General features: G+C 38.2%; 1 protein-coding gene across 6 annotated transcripts in view; it reads right to left on the bottom strand.

Moving 5' to 3' along the window:
• TDRD15 (tudor domain containing 15) overlaps positions 1-19,069 on the bottom strand; it is a 73,627-nt gene extending 54,558 nt beyond the window's left edge. For 3 of the 6 annotated variants that reach the window (XM_055327703.1, XM_055327702.1, XM_055327706.1), the window contains exons 1-2: positions 18,869-19,069; positions 13,187-13,298 (exon numbers count right to left, since the gene is read on the bottom strand). The gene's annotated coding sequence lies outside the window, so the exon portion shown is untranslated. The remainder of the gene's footprint in view (positions 1-13,186; positions 13,299-18,868) is intronic. The other 3 variants (XM_055327705.1, XM_055327707.1, XM_055327704.1) reach the window with 1 other exon arrangement.
• Positions 19,070-19,767: the final 698 nt, after the last annotated feature.

Raw genomic sequence — 19,767 nt, 5'->3', positions numbered from 1 at the left:
TCCCTAGGTGGCTCAGCAGTTTAGCGCCTGCCTTTGGCCCAGGGCGTGATCCTGGAGTCCGGGGATCCAGTCCCATATCGGGCTCCCTGCATGGAGCCTGTTTCTCCCTCTGTCTGTGTCTCTGCCTCTCTCTCTGTCTCTCATGAATAAATAAATAAAATCTTTAAAAAAAAAGAAGTCACTTAAGAAATAAGTTTATGAATTAACAGATCACTTAGCAAATAATAAAAGAATATTATGAATCAGTACTTGTGGAATATAGGAAACTTCATAGCCCTGAGTCCCTTTCTAACGAAACAAACAAAAAATTAATAGCACTCAAGATATTAGAAAAAGAACATAAAATAAAACCAAGGAAAGTAGAAGGGAAGACTTTATAAAAATAAAAGCAAAAATAAATAAATTAGAAAATGTTAATATTTTTAAATCAAAATTCAATATAATTGTGATTTATCACATTGGGGGATTTAAGCAGCAGGTCTCTATGGTACTCAGTGTCTTCTCTATCATTAAGTAGTTGTCAAATTTTTTCAAATAAAACTGAATACCCACTCCTGATTAAAACGATAACACTAAGCCAAGAATGGAAGGAAACTTTCCTAACTTGATATGGCATATCTACCAGAAACTCAAATCACCTGTCTTATTTGGGCAGATACCAAAGAAGCTTATTTCCCACTTAGGTGTTAGTCCAAGGCAAGTATTTCCTGTCAGCAGGAAGCTCTTCTCCACAAGGCTTTGTGCATACTCAGATCTTCTGACCCCATCTCCTAGAACCTCCTCACCTTTATCCAAGCTTCAAAAAGAATGATGAAGGAGTGCAAATGAGAACTTTTTATGGGCCTTGCATGAATATTGTTCACATTGCACTAGAGACAACTTAGTCACCTGGACCTACAGTGAGGGAGGCAGGGAGATGGATTCTAGCTATCTGTCCAAAGAGAACGTTGGAAAATTGTTTCAGTGGATAGTGCTCTCTGCCACAGTCAGCTTCACTGGCTTCATGTATCTACACATGCCCTTCTTCACACTCACCTGCTCCCTAAGAGAAAGGACCCCAAATCCCAGGCAGGTACTGCATTCATCTCAAGGTTCAAGAACTCTGAGTATTGTACAGTCCAATCCATCAAATATCAATTTGGTTCATTATGGGGTTGGTTGATGACCTATACACTAATAAATATTAACCACTCCTGCATACCCACCCACCTAAGACAAGTTAACAGAGCAGGGAAGGATATTACCAATAAAAACTTTCATTTTAGAAAGGAGGGAATGGAACACCAAATCTCACACCAAACACAAAATTAAAACCCTGATGTATCCATATCTACACATGAAGTATCTAATCACAAAAGATTGAACCATGATATATTAAAAGGCACTATAATAAAAATAGATTTTAATTATGTATTAGGAAGATATCCTGAGCATGACACAACATCCAGAACTCTTAATGTAGAAAATGGACAGGTCTGTCTTTGTAAAAATGTAAAATTTCTGTATCTCAGAAGTTACCTTAAACAAAATTAAAAGGCATATATAACAAATATTTTCAACATAGGTAACAATTGCTTACTTACTATCTCTATGAGAAAAAGGCAAACAACCCAACGTAAGAGTAGAAGCTTTGCCTTCCAAATAGGAAACCAACTGCAGTGGTAATGTTCTCTCCTTCCCCAACCTTCTCTATCCTTCTTCTCTAAGCCTTAAATTTCTTTTTAGAGTATGAGAATATACATCTTACTCGGTAAATTCAAAGAGACATTTTTAGCTAATAAAAATTATGAAAAAAGTTCTGAGAATCTAAAAATACACAGGATAAGTTTGAAGAGGTTAACTGCAGCCTGGAATTTGTACTGGAGCCTTTTGGAAAGTATGTCACAGAAGAAAGCAGCATCACCAAGGTTATTTCATGCCTTCAAGTGGTAGAAGCCAGGTGCTATGAGGAGGGATCCAATGCACCATGACAGGAAATAAGCTGGGATACCCACCCATGTGTAGCTCACTCCCCTCCTCCACATCCATTCAAATCTATCCTTGTGTAGGAGCCATGCTGACGGGGAGCAGATCCTGAAAACCCCCAAGATGGAACGACTTCACCCAGAATATTGGCTTCTAAGATACCTCACCCAGCATACATCCCATCTTTTTCACATTCTCCCTGAAACCATTGTACTGCACAGACCTCAATAGCTACTTCTACCCCTCTCTGAGGCTGGCTGTGGGACTAGGATAGTGTCCAAACAGGGGATCCAAACCACAAAGATGAGCCCATAGGCAAAATCACCAATATCTGGCATGAAGCCACCATGAGAAATAGATAACAACCCAACAGAAGAATTATGAAAAATTAATAGAATGATAAGAAATTGACTTTACAACAAATTTAGTGTCTTCAGGTATAGCATGATGTCACCATCAGGAGCTGTCTGTTATAAAACGAACCAAACACAAACCTTAGAAATATAAAACATAATTACTGAAATAAAAAATTCAGTAGATAGGAATAAAAGAATGGGGCCAGCAGAGAAGGAAATTAGATATCTGGAAGACAGCCTAGGAATGAAGCAAGAGGTGAAAAAAAGGTGAAAACTTAAGAGACATGGAGGAAAGTTCTATAAATCATAGCATCTAATAGAGAATAATGAGGATAGAAAAGAGATAAACTCAGGAAATAACAAAATAGAATTTCTTCTCACAGTTGAAAAAGCATAAATCCTCAGATTGAAACAGTCCACCAAATATAGAGCAGGATTAAAATAAATAAACACACACACAAAAAAAAACAAAAGGCAATGTACAAAGGTAGTGACAGTTCAGAACATTAAATATACAGTCAATATGCTAGGCATGAGAATAGCTACAAGGATAAAGAGAAGCTGTGGAAGCTTCCAGAGAGGGTGAGAAAATGACTATTCACAGTAATTCTAATCAGATTGGCATTAGGTGTTTCATCAACAGTGCTGGGTGAAAAAAAAAAAGACATTGAACAATATCTTTACTTTGTTGAAAGCAAAGAAGTTCAAATCTAAATTTCTATATTCAGACATATTATTATTGAAATGTGAGAATGACATAGATTTTTTTCAAATACCCAGAAAGTCAGAGTTTTAACAACTCAATAGATGCTGTCTGAAAACTAAGAGAACTGTAAGAGAATATACAAAGAAAATGAATCCAAGACTTAACAACCAGCTGCAGTTAGCAGAAAAATAATACAACTATTTTTTTCTATGGGATATAATTAAAAGATTATTTTAAAAACAAAATTTTGGTGCCAAAATTTCAGATTACATCAACATGGGATGTGGAACATGGAAGCAGCAATGCTGATGAAGAATTCAGGAAAATAAAAGCATTCGAAGATTCATCAAAAATGATCAGTAGAAAGTGAGTAACCTCAGAAGCATTAGAAAAATATAAATTTAACAACTTAGGATAAAAAGTTAAGCATAACCTCTAGAAGCATAAAAAAATGAGTGTGGTTTTCAAACTAGTAAAGGAAAAGAACAAAGGAAATCTCAGTAACCCATAAAAAGGCTAAAGGGGAAACAAGAGAAAGGATGGTAAATTGAAACACAAAATGACATGGCAGGAATAGGTCTAAATACATCCAAATAATGATAAACACAAATTGGGTAAGTTTGTTTTATAAAAAGTAAAATAGGTTTGATTTTAAGAATCCAGCCATGTGCAGCTTACTAGAGAAAGCCAAAGCTGTGAATATTCCAAGTTTGAAAACGTATTCCCAGAAACTATTAACAAAAAGGTACTAACAGCACTATCAATATTACTCAAAACAGAATTGAAACTCAGAAAGATTACAAGTTTTATTTTTTTTAATTTTTATTTATTTATGATAGTCACACAAAGAGAGAGAGAGCAGGCAGAGGGAGAAGCAGGCTCCACGCACCAGGAGCCCGACGTGGGATTCGATCCCGGGTCTCCAGGATCGATCCCGGGTCTCCAGGATCGCTCCCCGGGCCAAAGGCAGGCGCCAAACCGCTGCGCCACCCAGGGATCCCAGATTACAAGTTTTAAAAAGGACATTTCACATTGTTAAATAATTCATCATGAAGATATAATAATCATGAACTTAAATGTTCCTATCATCATTTGGAGTACATGAAAAATTGGTAAAATCACAAAAGGAAATTAGCAAATCCACATCTGAGAGGTCTATTAAAGTCTCCCACTACGATGGGACAACAGAGTACTTAAATAATATAATTAACAAGCTTATGCTAATAGATATGCGTAGAATTCATACTCAACAAAGAATATATAATTTGCTCACTCAGTTAAAATTTGCAAAAAATTGGTCCTACAGAGAGCCACTAAGAAAATTACAATAAATTTTTTAAAAGATATATAGAAATACATAGACCACTTCAATGAACATAGTATATTAACACTAAAATTTTTTTAAAGTTATCGGGGGGCTCGGGCGGCGGCTCCGCGGAGGGGGCTGCGGGGCGGGAGCGCGAATCCAACAGCGCAGGCCCCGGAGCACAGGGCGCCGGGACACAGCCCAGGATCCGGCCTCCCCCGGGACAGGCAGAGGCCGGGAGGGCCCAGGACAGCGAGGACGCTCCTGCCCCGAGCTGAGCAGATCAGCGCCCCGCCCCGGAGCCTCCAGGCCCTGCGGACGAGAGAAGCCCGAGAGCCCCGAGCCCCGTAGTTTCCTGCGGAGGCTGAATCCAGGCTTCCAGAGTTGCCATAGCAACTGCGGCTGATCCTCCTGGGCCCCACGGGGTAAACAACCCCCGCTGAGCCCGGCAGCAGGCAGGGGCAGAGCAGCTCCCCCAAGTGCTAACACCTGAGAATCAGCACAGCAGGCCCCTCCCCCAGAAGACCAGCTGGACGGACCAGTGATACTCCCCCGTGTTCCAATACAACTTGTTTTTGGCCACTCTGCACTGAGCAAAATGACTAGAAGGAAAACCTCACCTCAAAAGAAAGAATCAGAAACAGCCCTCGCTCCCACAGAGTTACAAAATCTGGATTACACTTCAATGTCAGAAAGCCAATTCAGAAGCACTATTCTACAGCTACTGGTGGCTCTAGAAAAAAGCATTAAGGACTCACGAGACTTCATGACTGCAGAATTTAGATCCAATCAGGCAGAAATTAAAAATCAATTGAATGAGATGCAATCCAAACTAGAAGTCCTAACGACGAGGGTTAACGAGGTGGAAGAACGAGTGAGTGACATAGAAGACAAGTTAATGGCAAAGAGGGAAACTGAGGAAAAAAGAGACAATCAATTAAGGGACCATGAAGACAGATTAAGGCAAATAAATGACAGTCTAAGGAAGAAAAACCTACGTTTAATTGGGGTTCCCGAGGGCGCCGAAAGGGCCAGAGGGCCAGAATATGTATTTGAACAAATCCTAGCTGAAAACTTTCCCAATCTGGGAAGGGAAACAGGCATTCAGATCCAGGAAATAGAGAGATCCCCCCCTAAAATCAATAAAAACCGTTCAACACCTCGACATCTAATAGTGAAGCTTGCAAATTCCAAAGATAAAGAGAAGATCCTTAAAGCAGCAAGAGACAAGAAGTCCCTGACTTTCATGGGGAGGAATATTAGGGTAACAGCAGACCTCTCCACAGAGACCTGGCAGGCCAGAAAGGGCTGGCAGGATATATTCAGGGTCCTAAATGAGAAGAACATGCAACCAAGAATACTTTATCCAGCAAGGCTCTCATTCAAAATGGAAGGAGAGATAAAGAGCTTCCAAGACAGGCAGGAACTGAAAGAATATGTGACCTCCAAACCAGCTCTGCAAGAAATTTTAAGGGGACTCTTAAAACTCCCCTTTAAGAAGTTCAGTGGAACAATCCACAAAAACAAGGACTAAATAGATATCATGATGACACTAAACTCATATCTGTCAATAGTAACTCTGAACGTGAATGGGCTTAATGACCCCATCAAAAGGCGCAGGGTTTCAGACTGGATAAAAAAGCAGGACCCATCTATTTGCTGTCTACAAGAGACTCATTTAGACAGAAGGACACCTACAACCTGAAAATAAAAGGTTGGAGAACCATTTACCATTCAAATGGTTCTCAAAATATACCCTAAAAACTATAGAACACTTCTGAAAGAAATTGAGGAAGACACAAAGAGATGGAAAAATATTCCATGCTCATGGATTGGCAGAATTAATATTGTGAAAATGTCAATGTTACCCAGGGCAATTTACACGTATAATGCAATCCCTATCAAAATACCATGGACTTTCTTCAGAGACTTAGAACAAATTATTTTAAGATTTGTGTGGAATCAGAAAAGACCCCAAACAGCCAGGGGAATTTTAAAAAAGAAAACCATATCTGGGGGCATCACAATGCCAGATTTCAGGTTGTACTACAAAGCTGTGTTCATCAAGACAGTGTGGTACTGGCACAAAAACAGACATATAGATCAATGGAACAGAACAGAGAACCCAGAAGTGGACCCTGAACTTTATGCTCAACTAATATACGATAAAGGAGGAAAGACGATCCACTGGAAGAAAGACAGTCTCTTCAATAAATGGTGCTGGGAAAATTGGACATCCACATGCAGAAGAATGAAACTGGACCACTCTCTTGCACCATACACAAAGATAAACTCAAAATAGATGAAAGATCTAAATGTGAGACAAGATTCCATCAAAATCCCAGAGGAGAACTCAGGCAACACCCTTTTTGAACTTGGCCACAGTAACCGGAGAAGGACAAACAGTGTATGTTCTCATTCATTTGGGGAATATGAATAATAGTGAAAGGGAATATAAGGGAAGGGAGAAGAAATGTGTGAGAAATATCAGAAAGGGAGACAGAACATAAAGACTTCTAACTCTGGGAAATGAACTAGGGGTGGTGGAGGGGGAGGAGGGTGGGGGGTGGGGGTGAATGGGTGACGGGCACTGAGGGGTACACTTGACGGGATGAGCACTGGGTGTTATTCTGTATGTTGGTAAATTGAACACCAATAAAATTAATTAAAAAAAAAATAAAGTTAAATCCAGGGGTACCTGGGTGGCTCAGTAGTTGAGCATCTGCCTTCAGCTCAGGTCGTGATCCCAGGGTCCTGGGATTTTTTTTTTTTTTTTTTTTTTTTTTTTTAGGTAGGGTCCTGGGATTGAGTCCCACATCAAGCTCCCCATGAGGAGGCTGCTTCTCCCTCTGCCAGTGTCTCTGCCTCTCTCTCTATGTCTCTCATGAATAAATAAAATATTCATAAATAAATAAATAAATAAATAAATAAATAAATAAATAAATAAATAAATAAAGTTGAATCCAGGCATCTAGATATTTTAAGTCACTTCTAAATAGTTCATTGCTTAAGACAATGTCAAAATTGAAATTTCAAATTATTTGGAAATTAATAAAAATAAAAGCACCCCATATCAGAATCTAAATGTTTTGTTCATGGACAGATATATATGGCTTCAAATGCATTATACATTAACCTAAGAAGCTAGGAAATAAATAAACCCATAGAAAGTAGAAAGAAAAAATAAAAACTATAAAAGCAGAAATGGGTTATAGCAAACAACTCCATCTCTTCTGCCTCCTACTTCATTTCTTCTCTGTATAGCAAAACTCTCCAAAATAATCATCTAACTCTGTCTCCAGTTGCTGTCCTCCATTTTTAGAAACCCTTCCAACCAAGCTTCCATCTTCAACACTCCACTAAAATTTATCTTGTGAAGGCCACCACTTGTACATTTCAACTTTAATTTAACTGACCCATCAGTAGGTTGATCATGTACTTTTGAGAGTAAAGGGCACTGTTGTTAATTATTATGCCTGAAAATAGGCATAAACTGGGGCATATGGTCACCCCACCTATCAGCAGCATTTAGTGAGGATCAGTACATGGCATAGGTACATAAAAAAATATTTATTGAATAGATGGTATTTATCAACTCCCCAAACTCCCCTTTTTTTGTTTTGTTGTTAATTGAATATCATAAAAATCTTTTGCAAGATCAATCAAGGAAAAATGCAAAGCCACAAAAAACACATTAGCAATGAGTGAAAGTCATAGAAACACATATGTCAAAGATAAAAGGAACTTATGAGAATATAACAACTGTATACTAATCCATTGGAAAATCTAGATGAAATGAATATATTTCCTATCATACAAATGATTAAATTTGACCTAAGGTGGAAGAGAAAACCTGAATAAATCAATCACTGTTTTAAAAAAAATATTTCCAAGGGGTGTCTCGGTGGCACAGTCAGTTAAGCATCTGACTCTTGGTTTCAGCTTAGATCATAATCTCAGGGTCATGTGGTCAAGCCCAGGGTCAGGCTCCACACTCAGCAGAGAATCTGCTTGAGACTCTCTCTCTCTCTCTCTCTCTCTGTGTGTGTGTGTGTGTGTGTGTGTCCCTCCCTCCTACTCTTTCTCTCTCTCTCAAATAAATAAATATTTTTAATATAAAAAAATAAACTTAAAAAATATTTCTCAGCTGCACCATGGGGGAATTAAGAAAGCTGCTGGGGCCAGTAAGAAACTCCTTAGGGGAAAGTTACATAGTAATTTAAATTAGAAAATTACATAGTAGAAAGAATACAGTTTTCGTAATCAAAGAAACAGGTTCAGCTTCATATTTCCTGATTTCGAACTGTATTATAAAGTTACCATAATCAAAAATAGTATAGTTATTTGCATGAAAAGAGGCACATAGATCAAGAAAACAAAAAACCCAGAAATAAACTCATGCATATAGTAAGGTCAATTAATTAATAAGAAAGGAGCCAAGGATATACAATAAGGAAGGGAGAGTCTCTTCAACAAATGGTGTTGAAAAAAACTGGACAGCCTCATGCAAAAGAATGAAACTGGATCCCTATCTTACACCACATACAAAAATCAACTAAAATGAATTAAATCAACTAAATGAATTAAAGGCTTAAATTGAAAATCTGAAACCATAAAACTCTTAAAAGAAAACATCAGTGGACATTGATCTTGGCAATGATCTTTTGGATTTGATGCCAAAAGCAAAGTGAAAATAAACAAGTGGCACTACATCAGACTTGAAAGCTTCTGTACAGCAAAAGAAACAATAAAAAAATAAAAAGTCAATTCAAATGATGTATATGATAAAGTGTTAATGTCCAAAATATATAAAGAACTCCCACTCAATGACATAAAGCAAATAATTTGATTTAAAAATAGGCAGAGGAACTGAATAGGTATTTTCCCAAAGAAGACATACAAATAGCCAATAGATACATGAAAAGGTGTGCAATGTCACTAATCATTAGGGAAATGCAAATTAAAACCACAATAAATAACATTACAGCTGTTAGAATGGCTCTTCTCAAAAAGAGATAACAAGTGTTGGCGAGGGATCCCTGGGTGGCGCATTGGTTTGGCGCCTGCCTTTGGCCCAGGGCGCGATCCTGGAGACCCGGGATCGAATCCCACATCGGGCTCCCGGTGCATGGAGCCTGCTTCTCCCTCTGCCTGTGTCTCTGCCTCTCTCTCTTTCTCTCTCTGTGACTATCATAAATAAATAAAAATTTTAAAAAAAATTAAAAAAAAAAACAAGTGTTGGCGAGGATGTGGGTACCCTTTAGCATTGTTGGTGAAAATGTAAACTGGTGTGGCTACTATGGATAACATCATGGAAGACCCTGAAAAAATTAAAAATAGAACTTCCACGTGATCCAGCATTCCCATTTCTGGGTATATATCCAAAGGAAATGTAAGTTAAATAGGATATCTAAGAGATATCTGCATTTTCATATTCATTACAGCATTATTCACAGTTACAAAGATATGGAAACAACCTAAGTGTCCATCAGCAAAAGAATGGATAAAGAAGATGTGGGATGGATAGATAGATAGATAGATAGATATGATGATGTGGAATATATATATATATATATATATATATATATAAAGGGATTTTATTCAGCCATGAGAAAGAAAGAAATCCTGCCATTTACAGCAACATGGATGGCATAATGCTAAGTGAATTAAGTTATAGAGAGAAAGACAATACTGCATGGCATCATTTGTATGTGGAATCTAAAGAGAAAGTCAAATTCATTGGAACATAAAGTAGAAAAGTGGTTGCCAGGCCTAGGGGGTTGGGGAGGGTAGAAAGAATAGGGGGAGGCTGATAAAAGGGTACAAACTTTTAACTATAAAATGAGTAGCCCCACCCCCACACCCCTGCGGGCCGGGGGACAGCGGGGTCCGGGACATAAAAAAAAAAGAAAAAGAAAAAGAAAATGAGTAGGGATCTGTGGTACCTGTCTGGCTCAGTTGGTAGAGCATGCAACTCTTTTTTTTTTTTAAGATTTTATTTATTCATGAGAGACGGAGAGAAAGGCAGGAACATAGGCAGAGGGAGAAGCAGGCTCCCCGCAATGAGCCCATGATGGGGCACCCAGGGATCACGCTGTGAGCCAAAGATAGATTCTCAACCACTGAGCCACCCAGGTGTCCCAAACATGCAACTCTTGATCTCAGGGTTGTGAGTTCAAGCCCCATGTTGGGTGTAGAGATTACTTAAAAACAAAATCTATAAATAAGTTAAATAAATAAGTAGAGTACAGATCTAATGTATAGCATAGTGAGTATACTTGGTAACACTGTATTTTATAATTAAAATTTGCTGAGAGTAGAAGTTGAATGTTCTTACCAAATATATACATATATACATGATTATAAAATATATGCATTACTATATAAAACTTAAAAATATGTAAGATGATGGATGTGTTAACTAAATGGGAGAGATCTTTTCACAATGTATACACATATATCAAATCATGACAATGTATACTTTAAATATCTTCTAATTTTACATCAATTATAACTCAATAAGTCTGAAAGAGAAAGAGAGAGAAAGAGACCAGGTTCAAGTACTGGCTTGGCCTCTTCCTACCTATGCTAACCTTGACATGTCACCTATCTTGGTAGAGGCTACCCATCCAAGATAGCCTTCAGCACCATGACATTACCCTACTGCCTCAGGCTGATGCCACTACTTACCAAGAAAGCAATGGGCAAAAAATGATCCAGGGGGGATCCTGGCTTCATCAATGTGTATTCCTTCAGTTGTATTTTTGTTTTGTATCTTGAGGCTCATATTCTGCGGGTCTCTACCTCTAAGTTCCTCACCCAGTAGGCAGACTTTAATCAAAACTTAATAATGTATTAGAGACATACTACTCCAAAGCATTCCATACTATTCCAAAGCAATCTCAGCATCCCTAAAATCACCTCTGATCTAGAATCCCCTCAGGACAATGTGAGCAATAAGACAGGTAAACCTAGAATGTTCCTCCCTCCAGCTCTCTAAAAGTTGCACATGATGCCTTCCCTTGCCAAGGCACCATTGCCTGTCTATACCAGTACCGAACACCCTTCTGTTTCCCAAAGAATCCTCACATAGATGAATATATGCTGATATGGAAGCATCAAAACCAATATTTTAATGGTTTCAGAAGCTGTCCTCATTTTCAACCATTAGCTCAAAAAAGGAAGCAATGAGCTCAAGACCTTAAAGTGAGATAAACCTATAAGGAATTTTTTAAAGGGTTGGAGTTATTTACAAGGGTTAGTAAATGTATGAAGATTGTTAGTGAGAAAATAAACTGATGCAACTTCCTTGGAGTGGAGGGCAATTTGATGCTGTCATCATTTGCCAGCTGTGTGATGCTGAATTCTATTTTCCTTCCAGGCAAAATGGAGCTCTAATACCTACCTTCCAGTTTTGTTTCAAAGATTAAATGTGACAGAGGGTCCCACACATAGTTTGTACTTAACAAGTATTACCTCCTGCCTTAATCATCTTGGGCTGCCTTAACACAATACCACAGACTGGGCAGCTTAAACAACAGAATTATATTTCTCATAGTTCTGGAGGCTGGAAGTCAAGATCAAGGTGCCAGGAAGATAATTCATTCATAGTCTTCTTTTCTTGGGAAGGAGGGAGGGAGAAAGATGGCAGGTGGGGGGCGGGGCATAGATTAAAAAAGAGTAGGAGGGAGAAATATTGAAAGAGAGAGAGAGAGATGGAGGGGGAGAGAGACAGGGAGAGAGGAGGAAAGAGATTACTCTCAGTGTCTCTTTTTATAAGGGCACTAGTCTCATCATGAGGACCCTATCCTCATGATCTCATCCAACCCTAAATATCTCCAAAAGGCCCCACCTCTAAATATCACCCCTTTGGGTTTAGAGCTTCAACAAATGAATCTGGAGGGGACACAAACATTTGATCTGTTACATCATAACGTGCATAAGCAACATTTTAAAAAAGGGAAAGATATTTGCTCAGACTTTGATTTCTTTTGATGTCTGACTTGAGACAGATGCTAAGAAATCTATTCCAGGATATCAGGTTTAAGCTGGGATTTCATTTTTAAGTTGGAGAATATATTCTAGGGTTTTCTTTTTTATGCCCTAAGGCAGGAGCAGTATCATCCTACCATGCACATAGCAGGTTTATTATCCCTCTCAGAAGGTATGAGAAGGAACTGTTTCCTTTGATCCATTACAGAAACAATAAAAAGTTCAGGAATGGGGAGCTTGGGCCATGGGGCCAAAAAGCCTAGTGGGTTTTGGCCATAAGATAGTTCCTATAATGCTTAGCTAAAATTTGTCTTAGACTTTCTTGGCAAACTATCCAGGAGGTGGAAACACACTAGTGATCTTTCACACACCTGCCTTTATTCTGGTCTGAATTTAGTCACCTTAGTAATAATGAGAATTTTCCATTAGAATGACTTACTTTAATCCCCAAATTCTAACTTTAAACCTTGCTAGGCTAAGCAAAAAAAAAAAAAAAAAAAAAAAAAGCCAGACACAAAAGAGTACCTGCTGTGTTTCCATTAATATGAAGTTCTAAAACAGGTAAAACTAATCTTTGATGCTAGAAATCAGGACTGTGGTTCCCTCAAGAAGGGCAGGAATTGAATTAAAAGGGTCACCAGGGAATTTTCTGGAGTAATGGAAATATTCTATAGCTTGAGGGCTTACACATTTGTCAAATCTCACCAAGTTGCCCTTAAGATCTGCTCATTTCACTGTAAATAAAACCTCAGTTATAAAAAGTGACTATATGAATTTAGGTTCTTTTGTATCAAGTGGAATGTAATTATGAGAATTATGTGCATTTTTCCTTAGAAAGATCTGTCAGAAATCTTGATTCACATTTTTATATAGTCTTCAGTAGCAAACAGGAGTATGGATTGGGATAGAAGCCATGTGTTCCTCAGGTATTCTCTCTGCATTTCTGTAGCCATCCATAGAACAGCAGTTCTCACTGGGAAGAGAGGGACAGTGGAAATTAACACTTTTTAGTGGGGTATATCAGAGTTACCAGGCTGTTTTTCTAGTATAGGTATGGGCTATCTCCCAACTTTACCCCCAAAGATTCTCTTGTGATGTTCCCCCTTAAGAACCACTCCAAAGTGTGCCACTCTTATTAATGTTGTACCCCTCAAGGATGTTGAGTAAAAGCTCTTGATTATATGCAGTTGGGTCATTCAGGTAGACCAACCTCTGCCTCTCTTTCTTACTGCCATCTACCAACTTCCCAAGTATTCTTCTTAATTAACTGACAATGATAGGACCTGCATCTTTTTTTTTTCAATTTTAAAGCACTTGAATTAATATAATATGGGGTTTCTTTTTTCTTTTCTCTTCCCAAAATCTATTACTAAATTGTATGTCTTTTTTTTATTGGGGTTCAATTTGCCAACATATAGCATAACACCCAGTGCTCATCCCATCAAGTGCCCCCCTCAGTGCCTGTCACCCAGTGACCCCCATCCCCCACCCACCTCCCTTTCCACCACCCCTAGTTCATTTCCCAGAGTTAGGAGTCTCTCATGTTCTGTCTCCCTTTCTGATATTTCCCATTCATTTTCTCTCCTTTCCTCTTTATTCCCTTTCACTATATTTTATATTCCCCAAATGAGTGAGACCATATAATGTTTGTCCTTCTCTGACTGACTTATTTCACTCAGCATAATACCCTCCAGTTCCATCCACGTCGAACCAAATGGTGGGTATTTGTCATTTCTCATGGCTGAGTAATATTCCATTGTATACATAGACCACATCTTTATCCATCATCTTTCGATGGATACTGAGGCTCCTTCCACAGTCTGGCTATTGTGGACATTGCTACTAGAAACATCGGGGTGCAGGTGTCCTGGCATTTCACTGCATCCGTATCTTTGGGGTAAATCCCCAGCAGTGCAATTGCTGGGTCGTAGGTCAGATCTGTTTTTAACTCTTTCTCTCTACCCCAGTCACTATCATAATTCTGGGTGGTATCAAGATTCATATAAATGAGCCATCCAGAAACACAGACTTGGACCTCTATAATTTCAGTGGCTGTAACTTCTACTCTACTTGGCTAAGTCATGCCTAGAAACTTACTATCATGTGGAGCTGCACCAGATCAGAAATTCCAAATTCCATTATTCCACAATGGGCCTTAATATCTATGTTATTCTTCTACTTCCTTTGTGCCTTCATTCCCATTAAACCTACTTTTCAACTGCAGAGACCTCCAGCTCTTTAAACCCACAATTTTTTTCCGAGTCTATGAAGACCTTCTGAAGGTCTCTTGCTAACCTAATCTGTAATATATAATTGATTGTCTCAATTATTCTTGACCAGTATCTTTGACACATTTTGTTAATATGCTTTCCCTGCTACAGCAACTATACAGTAAATCTCTAGCCTAAGATCAATGCAACATTACTGCTTATATATCTCATTATTCTTGTGTACACATGTCCCTTAGTAACACCTGGTGACCCTTTTACTTGCTCTTTAGACTGCTTTCCAACCTCCTCAAGAATTATTCCGAACATTTGCCATTCTCCCCAAAACCCTCAGCAGATCACCTAGGCTCCTATATCATGGAGAAACTGAAATCATTAAGCTCACTCTCCATTAGCTTCTTGCTTTCAGACAGCAGTTTTAATGCATTTTCTATCTCACATTCTTATTCATATCTGTACCCTTGACTCCTTTCCCAAAGTCTAAGAACACAAGGTAAACCCAAGGTACCTCTAGGTCAGTGCCAACACTTAACTCACCCCCTTCTCCTTTGACACTTTATCAATCATCTTGTTTTTGTTCAAATATTAATCTCTTTCTTCCTACCTCTTCCTCTCTTCAGCCTATAAACATGCTCATGTCAGGCCCATGTTAAAAACAAATCATCTGGATCCCATGACTTATTCTAGCTACTATTTATCTTATCATCACCATATTATTAAGATTATATTTTTGGGCAGCCCCGGGAGGCTCAGCAGTTTAGCGCTGCCTTCAGCCCAGGGCCTGATCTTGGAGACAAGGGATTGAGTCCCACGTTGGGCTCCCTGTATGGAGTCTGCTTCTCCCTCTGCCTGTATCTCTGCCTCTCTGCCTCTCTCTCTCTCTCTCTCTGTCTCATGAATAAATAAATTAAAATCTTTTTTAAAAAAAGATTATATTTTCTTAGTATAACAATGGTTTTAATTGGTAAATCTTGTATTTTAAATCTCAATTTCACTGGACCACAGAGAAACTTTAACTGATCACCCTAAAATAAACACTCAAAAATCGTAAGAACTAATAAACAAGGTTAGCAAGGTTGCAGGACACAAGGTCTACATGCAAAAATCAATTAGTTTATATATATATCACCTTACACTTGTCACAATGGCTAAAATCAAAAAGACAAGAAATAATGAGGTTGCTGGGGATGTGAGAAAAAGGAACCCTTGCACTTTGTGGGTAGGAATATAAATCAGTGCAGCCACTGTGGAAAACAATGTGGAGGTTCCTCAAAAAATTAAAAATAAAAATACAGTATGATCCAATAATTTCATTACAGAATACTTACCCAAAGAAAATGAAAACACTAATTTGACAAGATATATGCATCACTATTTTATTGTGGTATTATTTACAATAGCCAAGATATAGAAGCAACCTAAGTGTCCATTGATAGATGAACAGATAAAGATGTGGCACACACACACACACACACACACATACACACACATAAACAATGGACTATTACACATCCATAAAAAAGGATGAGATCTTGCCATTTGAGACAACACAGATTGACCTAGAGGATATTATGCTAAGTGAAATAAGTCAGACAGAGAAAGACAAATACCATATTGTGTCACTCAAATATGGAATCTAAAAAAAACAAAACAAATGAATAAACAAAAAAAAGGCAGAATCATACCTATAAATATAGAGAACTTATGGTCCTGAGGGCAGGGGTGGGGACACTGGGAAATACCAACTTCCAGTTATAGAATTAATAAGCCATGGGAATAAAAGGTACAGCACAGGAAATAAAGTCAGTGATATTCTAATAGCATTGTATGGTGACAGATGGTAGCTACACTTGTGGGGAGCATAGCATAATGTGTAGAGATGTTGAATCACTATGTTGTATGCCTGAAACTAATGTAATATTGTGTATTAACCATACTCAAATAAAACAATTGAAATAAAAAACAATTATTCTATTTCTATACATGAGAATGCAAAATCCAAAAATGAAAGTTAGAAAACAATCCCACTTATAGTAGTATTAAAAGAATAAAATATTTAGGAATAAATTTAACAAAAGAGGTTTGATATTTGTACACACAAAATTGTAAAATATCATTGTAAGAAATCAGAGAAGACTTAAATAAATGGAAAGATATCAGATATTTAAGAATTGGAAGACACTATTATTAAGGTAGCAAAGTCCCCAAATTGATCTAAAGATTCAATGCAGTCCATTTCAAAACCCCAGCTGGCTTCTTTCAGAAAATGACAAGATGACCCTAAAATTCATGTGGAAATGCAAAGAAAGCAGAATAACCAAAACAAACTTAAAAAAGAATAGTAGATTCGGGGGACTTACGGTTTCTAATTTCAAAACTTACTACAAAGCTAATGTAAACAAGATACTGGCACAAGAGTAGACATATAAATAGACAGTAGAATGAAAGTCCAGAAATAAACTCTTACATTTATAGTCAATCGACTTTTGACAAGGATGTCAAAAGATACAATATGGAAAGAATAGTCTTTTCAATAAATGGTGCTGGTATAACTGCATATGCAAATGCAAAAAAAATGAAGTTGGAACTTCAGGTTTAAGCCCTACATGTAGATAGCTTGGAAATCATCAGACCTAATCTTACATGAAAAAAAAACTGAACAAACTAAAAATTGATGACTTGTCTTGGACTCATGATATTGTGGGGGCAAAGAGCTACCCTGAAATCTGAACATTTAATGGAATCCAGGGGCACTTGGGTGGCTCAGTTGTTTAAGAATCCCATTCTTGATCTCAGCTCAAGTCTTGATCTCAGGGTCATGAGTTCAAGCCCCATATTGGGCTCCACACTGCAGAAGGAGCCTACTTAAAAAGAAATAATGGAATCCTAAGAGTCACTGAAATCTGCTTAGGTGGAGAACTGGAGTCATACATTGATAGGAACACTTTTTGTGGGAATTTCAACAAATTGTTAGAGCTGAGTATGGACTAGTATGAGAGAAAGAGACTCCTGGAGTCCGTGCTCTTTAGGGTCTCTCTTGCTTTCATGGGCTTTACTTCTCAGAACCCCATCAGGTTCTCACAGTGAAGAGCCAAGAAAGATAAGCTCATAGCTCTGACACGTGATGAAGAATTTTTTTTCGAAATAAAGCCAGAATTTCTTCCATAACAAAGTCCTATTCTACAGAAGAAAGATTTTGCCAGAGTCTTATTTTACCTGAGAGAAGTACACTGCCTTGATTCCAGCTCCCTCTACTTTTCATGTCTTACTTAAGGGGTGAAGGGAATCCAAGAAACACTTGTGAAGGACACAACCCAGGGACCTAAAACACTGATATTTAACCATACAATTACAGAATGCTACCCCTTCCCAACACCTTACCACCACAAAAACAGACTCTGTCTAAGGAAGAGAAATTCTAGGACAACAAGGGGAGACAAAAACAAAGACACTATAGAAATTTGAAGCTTCTGTCACCTACAGCTACAGCAAAATTAAACACAGCCCAACTCATAGTAGACCTACTCGACTTCATTTATTTTAATCATTCCTAAATTTACTCACTCTATTATAAACTCTTTTATTGAACATGTGATTGGTTACATGGCAAAAGACACCTAACCTCTCTAATATTTTTCACATTATATAAATAACTATATTATCATATCATTTACATCTCTGCCTATCTTATTGCCCCAATTGTTGAAGTCCTTTAAGGACAACATCTGTGTTTCACTTTTCTGTACCTTCTGTGGGTAGCCTGAGTGCTAAGTGAGTGAGTGTGTGTATAAATGAATGAATCAATAAGCATAAGATTTTCTTTGGAGTGACCAGGGAATCCTTGGGGAGGAGGTACTGCAGTTCTAATTATTATTGCTGTAATAGAATTTCCTTGGTCTTAGACATCTGCCTCCAGGGAAGGAGTGTGGTACAATGGGGAATGGTCTAGAAACAGAAAATCTGCTTTCTAGACTTGGATGTGCCATGAGGTAGCTATGTGGCCTTGGAGAGCTCAACTCTGGGCTTTTTGCAGATCTGTAAAATAAACACTCCTTTCAGTTCTATCATTCCAAGATTCTTGAAGCCAGTGGTCCCTATTAAAGTGGGGAAAAAATCACTGAAGTAAACTCTGAGTGTAGAAAATGAATATTCTTTTTCTTATATCCTCTAATAGCTAGGACTTCTTAAATGCCTGCTATATTCAGGCACTGTTTTAACTGCATCGCCTATATTAACTTATTTAGTTTATTCCTATGAAATAAAACTACTTTATCCCTCCTTCATGTGTGAGGTACAGAAAGGTTATGTGACTTACATAGCTGGTGGCAGAATGAACTTCAGCTCCAGGCAATCTGGCTCCAATAGGTGTGTTCTTGATCCTAATGTTTCTCCTATGCCCAAGGGTAGCACCAGTCTTCTGCCCTTGGAACCAATGGCCTCTTCTATCACCATATGGTTCATTTGAAAGATTAAACTCTTGCCTCCCTGGAAAGTGATAATTCAGAATGATGTTGGGAAAAGACACCCTTCCCAATAGAGCAAAGACATATTTGCTAACGCCCTCATTTGGGGCAAGGGCCTTTGTTTTATTTGACATTACCAGCCCTGGATTGGGAAATCAACCTGCGGAGAAGCTTTTGAACTGACTTTTGGACAGAATGCTGTTATTTTCCCAAAACCCTATCAAACATGAGGTTTAAAGGGGGAGTCCTTTCATTACAACATCACCTAGCTTCCTCCTGCTGACAGGGTTCTGTTTGCTTCAATGTCAGAGAAGGCTTCCTCTATGGGTTCTTCCACAGGAACTGGATTTAGGAAGCTGCCATAACACTGCTTCCTCCCATTCCTCAGCTCAGTCCAACAGTATATCATCTATGAGAGACTTGCTTAAATGGTTAAACAGCCTTTTAAAATGGGGTTAGGAAGAATAAGTAAACAGGAACTTCCCATCACATGAAACATGTACTTTGAATCCAACAAAGTATACAAAGTAACAGGTAAGATAAAGGTAAATCTAGAACTAACAAAGATTGGGATCAACATTCAGTGTTGCTGGGCCTTCTTCCTGTTATTCCAGCCACATATTTCCACCTCATTCTTCTTTCTGGTCCTTCTCTTTGCTCCCCTTATTTCTTCTCCCCACCTGTCCTTTCCCATAATACTGTATTATTGTCACATTTCCCCCTCCTAGGTCACTGAGGAAAAGAGCCTCAT

This window comes from Nyctereutes procyonoides, unplaced genomic scaffold (assembly GCF_905146905.1).
Source record: "Nyctereutes procyonoides isolate TBG_1078 unplaced genomic scaffold, NYPRO_anot_genome, whole genome shotgun sequence".
NCBI classification, from domain to species: domain Eukaryota; kingdom Metazoa; phylum Chordata; class Mammalia; order Carnivora; family Canidae; genus Nyctereutes; species Nyctereutes procyonoides.
The sequence above is the reverse complement of the archived record's forward strand: the minus strand, read 5'-3'. Positions and strand labels throughout refer to the sequence as shown.